The sequence below is a fragment of the Triticum aestivum genome, chromosome 1B, assembly GCF_018294505.1.
Source record: "Triticum aestivum cultivar Chinese Spring chromosome 1B, IWGSC CS RefSeq v2.1, whole genome shotgun sequence".
Lineage (NCBI taxonomy): Eukaryota > Viridiplantae > Streptophyta > Magnoliopsida > Poales > Poaceae > Triticum > Triticum aestivum.
Genome location: NC_057795.1, coordinates 517,764,915 through 517,777,554, shown reverse-complemented (window position 1 = coordinate 517,777,554; position 12,640 = coordinate 517,764,915).

The following is a 12,640-nucleotide window of genomic DNA, read 5'->3' as shown; positions in this document are numbered from 1 at the left end:
AAGGCCATTCGCGCGCCTTTGATACAGACCGACCGCTTGATGGCATCAAGCCGAGGGCAGGCACTGACAAGCCGCTTCACGACTCCGAAGTAGCTGCTGGGAATGGCTTTGGAAGGCCATAGCTGGATTATTAAATCCTTCATGGCTAGTTCGGCCGCCCTATGTAGCTCGACCAGCTATTTCAGTTGATCGCTAAAGGGCACCGGATGTTCTGGCGCAAGGTATTATGACCAAAACAACTTCTCCGTAGAGCTCCCCTCTTCGGCACGGCAAATCCGCAAATGCACCTGGAGAACTCCAAATCTGGGTCAGTAAGAGGAACCTTTCCTTCACATATCTGCTCTGCATAATAAAAGCCTTACCAACGCGATTTTCTTTGCCGCCTGGATTTCCTAGATGGTGCCCTGGGCTTCGGCTCGGGCATCGTGTGTGCTCTGGCGGGCCTCGACAAGTTCGGACTCTTGATCTTCTTGACAGCGTCCTGGAGCTCTTACTGGACCTCACTGACCCAGGCCTCATGCTTTTTGCGTGTGGCTCATTCCTTGGCCGCTTTGTCCTCGGCCTCGGCCAGCGCCTTCTTGAGGGCCTCTACTTCGGTCGTTGCCCCTAATAAATATCATGGTACTTTAGTCAGCACAAATCATTCATCCTTCCTGAATATATACAATTTTACTGCATACCTTGACTGTCCTCCAGCTGCTTCTTCATGCGGCCAAGCTCTTCCTCGGCCCGCTCTAGACTCCGCTTCAGTTCGGAGTCTTCCGTAGTGTGAGAGGTCGCAGCCAGCAGTGACGCGTGCTTATTCACATAGACATTTTAGATTAGTTTCCTGCGAAAATTATTTGATCCTCTGTCCAGTTGTCTTTTCAAACACTGGACAGTGTCTTAGGGGCTACTGTCTATACTATGACATTGTTTTTATACAATTACATTACTTACCTCAAAGCCTATTAGAAGGCTAGTGCAGGCTTTGGTTAGTCCGCTTTCTACGGACTGGATCCTCTCAATCACCATACCCATAAGGGTACGGTGTTGCTCGACAATGGAAGCGCCTCACAGCGCTTCCAGCAAAGTTTCCAGTGCCTCTGTATGACAGAGCTCACCGGCGGAATAGGCATGCAACCTTCCTTCGAAAAGGGGTGCTTGCCTGATTCCGGTGCCATATGGGTCTCCGGAATTATATTCAGTTGGGGGCCGAATTGGATACGGCCCCCATCGTCAGTATCCATGGGGTTTGCTCCTCCATGTGTCCGGCAGCCGAGGATTCACCCTTCGGGGCCTCCCGGATGGCCTCCAGATTCTCTCTTGGGCCTGGGATCCTTCGGGATGATGCCTCGGCGCCATCCATGTCCTTGGGAGAGGAGGCCACGGGAAGGGTCCCGCTGTCCATCGCGTCCGGGTCCAGCGAATCCTCCGAAGATAAGGACCGCTCGAGGTTGGACCGAGCCGGACTGCAAATACATGATTGAACATGACAAAACAATAAACTAGAGAGGCCGGATATACGAACGTGTCCGGACACTTACGATTTGGCCAGGGGCTTGTCCCTGGGCTCCCATTCCCAGCTGCTATCGCTGGCCGCTGCGGAGCTGTCCGGAAGGGAGGTTTTCCCCTTCTTGGACGCATCGGCCTCCAGACACATGGAGGTCGTCCTCTTCTTTCTCCCCCTTGGAGGGGGGAATGGCTTTCTTCTTCCTTCTCCTCTTCCTCATCGTCCTCGGCGGCGGAGGAGTGTGCCTCGGCCTCTTCGGACATCATGTCCGAATTGCCCTTGCGACGGAGACCACCTCTGGTCCCCTTGGCCTTCTTCTTGGCCTTTTTCTCCGGCACCTGATAAGGCGCCAGAACCAGCATCTTCATCAGAAGCGGGACTTCTGGGCCTTCGGACAGCAGAGCCAGACAGTTAATCCGCTCTGCCATCTCTATCCAGGCCTGAAAAAATTGATAGGGAGGCTTAGATGCCTTCCTCAAGTATGCAAGTAAAGGGTGTACCTTAAAAACATGAAAGAACTTACCGGATTAGCAGGGTGAGTTAAGTGATGCACACGATCCTCGGTCGTGGGCGGTGGTGCCTCGTTAGCCTTGAAGCACCTTCCAGATGTCTTCGTGCGCCATGCCGAAGAGCTCCCGATGTCTGGTGCTTGCACGGATCGAACTCCCATAGATGGCAAGTCCGACGTTGGCATGGAAGGATCCGGCGAACAAGCATCACCTGGATCACGTTGACAAGCTTGATTCTCTTGTTTATCCTGTTCTGAACGCGCGTCTGGAGCGCCGTCAGCTCGTCCAAGGAAGACCAGGTCAGGCCTTTCTCTTACCAGGAGGTGAGCCGCATAGGGACTCCGGACCAGAATGTGGGAGTCACGGCCCAATTGGTGTCGCGCGGTTCTATGATATAGAACCACTTTAACTGCCACCCTTTGATATCTCCACAAAGGAGCCTTCGGGCCAGGTGACGTTGGGCATCTTGCCCACCATTGCACCTCTGCACTATGATTGTTGGCCACTCACCAACTTCGGCTTCACATTGAAGGTCTTCAGCCATAGTCCAAAGTGAGGTGGGATGCGGAGGAAGGCTTCACACACGACAATAAATGCCGAGATGTTGAGGATGGAATTGGGGGCCAGATCATGAGCTAGTAGTAAAACATAAGTCCACGGACGAATGGGTGGAGAGGGGATCCCAGCACGCGGACAAAGTGAGAGACGAACACCACCCTCTCATGGGGCTCGGGGGTGGGTATGATTTGTCCCTCGACCGGAAGTCGATGGGCGATTTCCTTGGCCAAGTACCCGGCCTCCCGGAGATTCGTGATGTCCTTCTCCTTGACGGAGGAGGCCATCCACTTGCCTCCTACTCCGGATCCGTACATGGTTGGAGTGCTTTTTGGGCGGAGATGGCGAGAGCTTGGGCGCTGGAGCTCAAGAATGGATGGGCAGAGGAAGGAGAAGGCATGGGTGAAAATGGGTGAATTATTATCCCTTTATAAAGGCAGTAAAAGTCATGTGCCTCCCCACTCGCCTTAAAACTGGCATATTTCCCAAGGGTCATGCAGATGACACAATTGGGTTACCCATGCCGTATTGATGAGAATCCCGTGATAAGGGGACATGATCTCTGCTTTGACAAGATGTGCCAATAAAACAACACCTCGAAACATGGAGCAGTAGGCTAAAAAACGGTTCAAATAATGACTGGGCAGTGGCGTGATGTCACGCTACAAAAAATTGTCAGTGGATTGGACTCGTGGAATATTGTACTCTCTACGGTTGTGTGTGGTATTTGTTTTGCGGAGCTGGATACGTTTTCAGTGTCCAAAGACTATTGTGGACTAATGGGAGGAGGAACCCGCCTTGCAATGTCGAAGATGATCTGCGCGCCGGACTCATCGTCATTGAACCCTGGTTCAGGGGCTATGAGGGATTCCTGGATTAAGGGGTCCTCGGACAGCCAGACTATTTACATGGTTCGGACTGTTGGGCTATGAAGATACAAGACAGAAGACTTCTTCCCGTGTCCGGATGGGACTCTCCTTTGCGTGGATGGCAAGCTTGGTAATTCGTATATGTAGATTCCTTTCTTTGAAACCGACTTCGTGTAATCCTAGCCCCCTCCGATGTCTATATAAACCAGAGGGTTTAGTCCATAGAGGCAACAACAACCATAATCATAGGCTAGACTTCTAGGGTTTAGCCATTATGCTCTCGTGGTAGATCAACTCTTGTAATACTCATATTCATCAAGATCAATCAAGCAGGAAGTAGGGTATTACCTCCATAGAGAGGGCCTGAACCTGGGTAAACATTGTGTCCCCCGCCTCCTGTTACCATCAGCCTTAGACGCACAGTTCGGGACCCCCTACCCGAGATTCGTCGGTTTTGACACCGACAGGGGGCGCAACCCCCTTCCTCTAGTCCAATTCGAACCCATGGGGGGGCGCCTCCCCTTCGCCCGCCTCATCCTTTCCTGTATGGCCCAATAAGGCCCATTACTTCTCCCGGTGAATTCCCGTAACTCCCCAACACTCCGAAAAATACCCGAATCACTCGGAACCTTTCCGATGTCCGAATATTGCCTTCCAATATATCAATCATTATGTCTCGACCATTTCGAGACTCCTCGTCACGTTTGTGATCTCATCCGGGACTCCGAACAAACTTCGGTCATCAAAACACATAACTCATAATACAAATCGTCATCTAACATTAAGCGTGCGGACCCTACGGGTTCGAGAACTATGTAGACATGATCGAGACACATCTGCAATCAATAACCAATAGCGGAACCTGGATGCTCATATTGGCTCCTACATATTCTACGAAGATCTTTATCGGTCAAACCACATAACAACTTATGTTCTTCCCTTTGTCATCGGTATGTTACTTGCCCAAGACTCGATCGTCGGTATCATCATACCTAGTTCAATCTCGTTACTCGCAAGTCTCTTTACTCATTCTGTAATGCTTCATCCTGCAACTAACTCATTAGTCACATGTTGCAAGGCTTATAATGATGAGCATTACCGAGAGGGCTCAGAGATACCTCTCCGATACACAGAGTGACAAATCCTAATCTCGATCTATGCCAACCCAACAAACACCTTCGGAGACACCTGTAGAGCATCTTTATAATCACACAGTTACGTTGTGACGTTTGATAGCACACAAGGTGTTCCTCCGGTATTCGGGAGTTGCATAATCTCATAGTCTGAGGAACATGTACAAGTCATGAAGAAAGCAATAGCAATGAAACTATAACGACCATAATGGTAAGCTAACGGATGGGTCTTGTCCATCACATCATTCTCCTAATGATGTGATCCCGTACATCAAATGACAACACATGTCTATGGTTAGGAAACATAACCATCTTTGATTAACAAGCTAATCAAGTAGAGGCATACTAGGGACACTTTGTTTTGTCTATGTATTCACACATGTACTAAGTTTCCAGTTAATACAATTTTAGCATGAATAATAAACATTTATCTTGATATAAGGAAATATAAATAACACCTTTAATATTTCAAAAAGAATACGAATTGCCTCAAGGCGAGCTACATGAGCATATGTTTCACCGAAATCAATACTTCTACCACTATATACCCTTGAGCGACAAGACGTTCTTTGTTTCTCACAACAATGCCATTTTCATCTTGCTTATTCCGGAATATCCATTTAGTGCTGATGATATTGTGCTTCTTGGGATTCGGTTTGTCAACCAATTCCCATACATCATTCAATTCAATTTGCACCAACTCTTTTTGCATGGCATTCATCCAGTCGGGATTTTTCATGGCTTCCTCATACTTGGTAGGTTCTGCCAAAGAGACAAAACAAAAATTTCGATAGTAGTTTGTGAGAATGAGTTGTGGGTCGATAACCTGGATTCTCGAGATCTTCGAGAATTAATGCGTGATCAACTCGATTAGGCACTCGTGGGTGAGGATTTTCATCTTAATCATCATTTCTGTTTTCCTCCGCATCAACATCGGGATTTTCATTTGTATCACCATTTCCATCGGAATTGCGATTGGCATTTGCAGTCTGGTTGCCATTTGTGTTCGGAGCGACATTTTCTTCAGCAATGGCTTGGCGTGTTCTGCTTCGAGTCATGGGGGCATTATCATCAGAAGATTCAGGTGCATTTCCTTCAACTGGCCTGATGCTCCCAATGGCCATTTGGAGCATCTGAAATCGGTGGTTCATCTATCACATCAGGCAGGTGCTCCTTTTGGGAGCCGTTAGATTCATCAAACCGCACATTTGCCATTTCCATAACTTTCCCATGGCGAGAGTTATAGACACGATAAGTATGCGAGTTCGAGCCATAACCAAGAAGAAAACGTTCATGTGCCTTAGGTGCAAACATAGAATTATGATTCATGTCACGAATATAGCAGGGTGCACCAAAAACACGTAAATAAGAAACATTTGGTTTCTTGCCAGTGATGATCTCATATGAAGTTTTCTTAAGGAAATTGTGAAGATAAACACGATTCACAACATAAAAATCAGTGTTAATAGCTTCATCCCAGAAGCGAATAGGAGTTTTATACTCACTGAGCATTGTTCTCTCCATCTCGATGAGAGTTCAATTCTTTTTCTCAACAAGTCCATTCTGTTGGGGAGTGTATGCGGCGGAGAACTCATGAGTTATACCATTTTCGTCGAGAAAATCTTTGATATGAGTATTTTTGAACTCAGTACCATTGTCACTTCTGACATGCTTAATTCGCACATCACATTCATTCTGGGCCTTCTTGGTGAATCTTTTGAAGATATCTTGGGTGCAGGTCTTATATTCAAGAATGAATACCCAAGTGTAACGAGAGAAATGAAAAAAAATAACCAGACCATAATGACTGCCTCTGAAACTTGCATAGTTTTGAGGTCCAAATACATCCATATGAAGAATTTCCAGAGGTCTTGTTGTGTTTCTGATAGTTTTTGATGAGTGATGCTTCTTGGACAATTTATCAGCCTCACACGCAGCACAAAGATGATCCTTGTCAAATTTTACATCAGGAATGCCACGGAGATGATTTTTCTTCACCAGAGTCTATAAATTTATCATACCTGCATGACCAAGTCTTCGGCGCCACATCCATCCTTCGGTTGCTTTTGCAAGCAAACAAGTTTGTACTGAGGGACCCTTAGAGAAATCCACAATATATAAATCACCTTTTCTATTTCCCTCAAAGACGAAGGAATTGTCAGAGGCCATAAAGAAAATGCATTTCGATATAGAAAATAGAACTAGCATGCCTAAATCACAAAGCTTGCCAACTGACATGAGATTAGATCCTAGAGATGAACAAGTAAAACATCATCAATAGTCTTGCCTCTGGATATAGCAATTTTACCTAACCCAATTATCTTTCCTTTGTTGTTCTCGCCAAAGTGATATACTTCAGTCATGAAGCAGTTAAGTTGGGGTCAACAAACAATGACTTGTCTCTGGTCATATGACTAGTGCATCCACTATCCATTATCCATTTGTTACACCCGGAGACATAGTCCTGCAGAGGAATTAGGCTTTCTTAACCACCCACATCTTTGTAGGTGGCTTTGAAACAATAGAGCAAGCAGGATATGTTTTCTTTCGATAACCATAATTGATATTCGATGAAGAATGAGCATAATCAAAGGAATAGGCATTGAAATTCTTTCGAGATGAATGAGTATAGTGATTGAATGAGGTATACATGTACTCATTCTGTCGAACAAAGTAACGAGCATTTTCTGTCTGCATGGTTAGTGATGAAGCAATAGGCAATGCATCGATGGTTTTCCTGGGCACCCATATAGCTTTGTTTGGGGGGCCATTCCTGCTGTTTGGTCCAACATAGCAAGCAACAGCCTCACCATGTTGGTTTTTCAACAACTTATAGTTGTCCATGGAATCATCATAAGAGTATCCAGTGATATGAGGGTCATATCCCGAAAGCAAAGTTGGATAGAGCGTTTTGCTCTTGGCAGGTGTCGGTGTCAAAACCGGTAGATCTCGGGTAGGGGGGGCCCAAGCTGTGCATCTGAGGATCAATAGTAACAATGGAGAAGGGACACAATGTTTACCCAGGTTCGGGCCCTCTTAATGGAGATAAAACCCTACGCCTGCTTGATTACATTTGAGGGTATAGGGGTTACAAGAGTTGATCTACCACGAGATTGGTTTGGCTAACCCTAGATAGCTAGCCTAGCAATGTTGTGATCCTGCCTCTGCTCTAACCCTTCGGTTTATATAGACACCGGAGGGGCTTAGGGTTTGTACAAAGTCGGTTTTACAGAAAGGAATAATATATCCAGACACATATACTTTCCCTCCACGCATGCGAGAGTCCCAACTGGATACGGGAGAGGATCTTCGGTCTTGTATCTTGATGACCCATCAGTCTGACCCACATCTGTAGACTGGATGCCAGAGGACCCCCTAATTCAGGACTCCCACAGTAGCCCCTGAACCAGTCTTCAATGTTTATATGTTTGGCGCTCAGATTGTCTTCGACATTGCAAGGCGGGTTCCTCAAAGAATACACATCAGCTTCCCTCTGTAAAAAGAATTGTATCCGGATTTTCGCAACGAACACAACCCTCAGCCGCGAAGGCAGGATATGTATATAATAAAAAAGGAGAAGAGTGTCTTTTACTCACAACTTTTCCTGTGAAGCTTCAGACTTGACATTTCACCATTTCAAACTGTTTTCACACGCCGCATTCTGTGTTTTGAGGCCACACCTCATTGGCACGTCTTGTCAAAAACAAAGATCGTGCCCACTAAATATGGGATTGCATATCAATGGTATCTGGGTAATCCAACTGACTGCGGCGCATACCCACAATGGGAACATGGGAGGTTTTAAGGCTAGGGAGGCGAGCGCTTGGCATTCACGGCTCATATAAATGGGGTAACATTCACGAAAAGTCCATTCTGCACCCGAGCTCATATGCTCCCGCATGAACAGTAAAATCGATCAAAAAAAGTTCAAAAAATTCCAATTTTTTTTTGAAAGAAACATTGACAAAAGTTCTAAGTGCCTGCAAAAATTCATCATGAAATCACATTCCTGTAAGGCGTGGCAAAAAAACAAATTCAATGCTTCAAAATGCATTTGAAAGTAGCTTTTTCAGAGTACTATTTTTATTTTTTTCACGCCTTCTAGGAATGTGATTTCATGACAAATTATTGCAGGCACTTAGAACTTTTGTCAATGTTTCTCTCAAAAAAATTGGAATTTCTTGAATTTTTTTCGATTTTTTTTTCGATTTTACTGTTCATGCGGGAGCATATGAGCTCGGGTGCAGATTAGCCGCACTCGTAACATTCATCTTTTCCATCCCACGCCTTCTTCCTTCCTCTGCTTCCCTATCTCCGAGCTCTAGCGCCCGAGCCTCAAAACCTCCCACTGCTATCAACCTCTCCAATCATGTCCTAATCCGGCTTCCAGGGAAAGTGGGCAGCCTCCTCCGTGAGGGAGAAGGACATCAAGGAGCTCTAGGATGCGGGATACTTGAGTACGGACATCGCGTACAGGGTCCCTGCCAAGAAGCAAGTCATCCCCACCCCAGAGCCCGGCGAAAGGGTGGTATTTATCCCCCACTTCCTCAAAGGACTAGGGTTTCCACTTCACCCCTTCGTCCGCGGCCTCATGTTCTATTATGGTCTAAATTTCCATGATCTAGCCCCAAACTCATTCCTCCACATCTCGGCGTTTATCGTCGTGTGCGAGGCGGTCCTCCGCATTCCCCCCCCCCCACTTTAGACTTTGGCTTAAAGTGTTCAATGTGAAGCCAAAGGTGGTGGACGGGGAGCATGCAGACTGTGGAGGCGTGATGGTGAGAAGGCTTCCCAATGTCACCGGGCCCAAAGGGGCTTTCGTGGAGACTGTGAAAATATGGCAACATGAGTGGTTCTACATCACCGAACCTCGTGGCATGAATTGGGCGGCCACTCCTGAATTTAGATCCGGACCCCCAATGCGGCTACCCTCGTGGATCAACAAGGGCTTGGATTGGGGGTCGGTGGACGAGGTGACGATGCTACAAAAGCGCATCAAAAACATCATAAAGAGCACCAACCTCACCGGTGTGGTCCAGGTGATGCTATTCCGTCGGATCCTTGCCTGCCAGAACAGGCCTCTCCACATGTGGGAGTTTAATCCGGAAGGGCCACGAACCCTATAACGATTCTTTGGCACGACGCACGAAGACATCTGGAGGCTGCTTTTTAAGGCCTAGAAGCAGAAGTCGTGGCCGGAGACGACCGACGACATCGGCCTCGACTGCGCTCACCCAGCCACTCCGGTAAGTTTTTAGTCTCCGAACATGACTCATTCCGGATATCACAGGTGTCGTGGAATTATCACGTCAGATGTCCTAGCATAAGGACTTAGGTGTGGAGCCATTGCAACGTAGTTAGCTTGAAGGGTTTAAACGGGACAAGGGACATGGAGAGTTTATACTGGTTCGGCCCCTCACGGATGAGGTAACAGCCTAATCCAGTGTAGGGTGGTTATTTCTTGGGCTTCTATTACCAGGGAGCGAATACGCTTGACCTAGTTCTCGATCTCTTTCTTTCTGCCCTAACTCGCCGCTGGGTTGTCCCTTTATATACACTGGTTGATGCCTGGTGGCTTACACAGTCCCAGCCGGCTCATAGACAACGTGTCCGGCTCGGTGACTAACTAAGCCTGCCTTACAATACAAGTTTATCCTCATGGTAGTTCATCCTCCTGGGCCTTAAGTCTCCTCTGGGTCTTGGGCCGTCAGCGGGCTTGTTATGACCCGCCACCTTCATGGGTTAACGCTAGTGGTATGACCCGGACCCTCCTGGGCGGTTCATACCCAGTAGCTATATCCCGAACATTAGGCCCCAGGTTGATTTGAACTTGTTCATATCAATCTTCAACACCTGACTTGTAAAATCTGCATCACTTGTTGTAACTCGCCATGACGTCAGCTCTTGAAATCCTCTTAAACCGCCATGATGTCATTTGGCCTTAACTCTGCATGAGGCCCAAAGCATCTTAATTGACCCTTATCTTAATAATCATCCTAAAAATCAAGGCATCTTTATAGCCATACGACAATTTTGGCCTCCTCAATTCCCGTGCATGCCTTGTATTCGCCCCCCTTATAAATAGGGACAGGGGTCTCTCTCATTTCCCCCCTGCTTCCTTCTTCGTCTTCCTCCTCCTCTCAGCCGCACGAGTGCTCGAACTCCACCGTCGTGACCTCCAGCCGCTACATCCACTCAGGTCGCCGCATCGCCCTGATAAGACCAGAGAACTCCAGCGCGCCATCGCCGATCCTCATCACCTCTAAGTGAACCTCGTCCTTTCATCTCAGATCTGCCTTTAGGGTTTGTGTTGTTCATCAGTTTTCTTGTGGTTCCTCATTACCTTCTTCAACTCCTATAACTTTTAATCTGGATAGGCCGTAGATCTTGCGCTAAAGTAGTTTTGTCACCATTTTTGTCATTAAAGTACCATCTCTCTATAGAAAACCATATCAACGCATCCAAGTTTTTCACTGCCGCCACCTTAGGTTTTACTTTCACTGCCTTTTCTAAACTTTCACAGATCTAATATTATATCTCTAGTTTGTGAAATCTGTTTGTCTGTCCCTTATCAAAATTTTCACTTGATAGATTTAAATCCCCAAAACTGCCATGGCGGCTTATGACATAAACCGTGACCCACCACATTACATTAGGCCCCGCTTAAGCCGCCATCATCCAGTTAAATCCATAACCCGACCATCTTCCGGTTTAACCAAGCTGGCTTGTTCTGAGCTGAATCTCTATAGCTTTATCCTTGTATAACGGTTGAAACAACAACTTGTAACTCACCACATATCTGCCGACTTAATGACACCTTGAATTGCTCCATTGTAGGTCACGCACCCAATCATGACCAAGACAATTACATCATGCGACTGGGTTCCATCCAATGTTACCGAGGCAATGCTTGAAGATTATGTAAAGATTGGTTTCTTACTGGCCAAATACATCATTCACTGGCATGATCCTTATCCGGGTGAAGCCAAATGTCAGCCACAAGCCAGCGAAGTTATCATTTTCACTGATCACATGAACCGGGGCTTATCACCGCCCGGGTCAAAATTCTTCCATGATGTTCTGCATTTTATGCAACTTCATCCTCAAGATATCGGGCCCAACTCCATTTCCAATATTTGCAACTTCCAAGTCTACTGTGAGGTGTACCTTCAAGAAGAACCTAGTGTTGACCTCTTTAGAGAGTATCTCTACCTGAACTGCAAGAATGAATTTACTGACAGCCCCAGCCAAGAACTTGGAGGGCTCTCAATTCAGCATCGCAGAGACGCCATTTTCCCTTATGCTTCCCTTCCAAGCCATCCTAAAGATTGGAATCAAACCTTGTTCTACCGCAAGGATACCTCTCCTGCTAATGAAAATCCCTTACCGAGTTCTCGTGACCAATGGCTCAACCCAAAGCATCATCTTCCTTGTTGGCTTACCACTGCTGAACGGGCTAAACTTGCACCTACCTTCACAAAGGTTATGGCATTATTGGGCAAAGGATTAACCGGAAGTGATCTGGTTCGGTGCTGGGTAACTTGGCGGATCATACCTTTAAGCCGCCGACCCCGTTTAATGTGTACGTATACTAGTGATACCAAAGATCCACTACGTTACAACTCAAAGCGTTTGACTGATAAGGCTATCAATGATATGACCAAGACTCTTCTTAATGAAACCTTGGAAAGCTGCAGCAAAGTGGGTTTGAATCCCTTCTACGAACTAAACCCGGCACCAGAGGTATGTCTGTCTCGTTTATATACTTTTTACCTCATTGTTCTGAAAATCCTAACCTTTATTGCAAACTTTATCAGGCTGGATCCGCCTTTTGGGATAAAAGATATGATGAAAAAGCCGCCAAGAAGGGCAGAGCCAAGACCAAAGCCATGAAGAGAAGCAAAAAGACATCCACTGCTTCTGATACGTTTAACATGGATGAAGATGAAGAGTCGGAGGTAGACCTTGATTCCTTTGGCTCATTTTTCATCAATCTTATTGACACTGATTACTATCAGGATGACATGGAGAGCAGCGAGGCGGTTGATGATGAGGTAACCATTATTTCCTCCGACTCAGAGC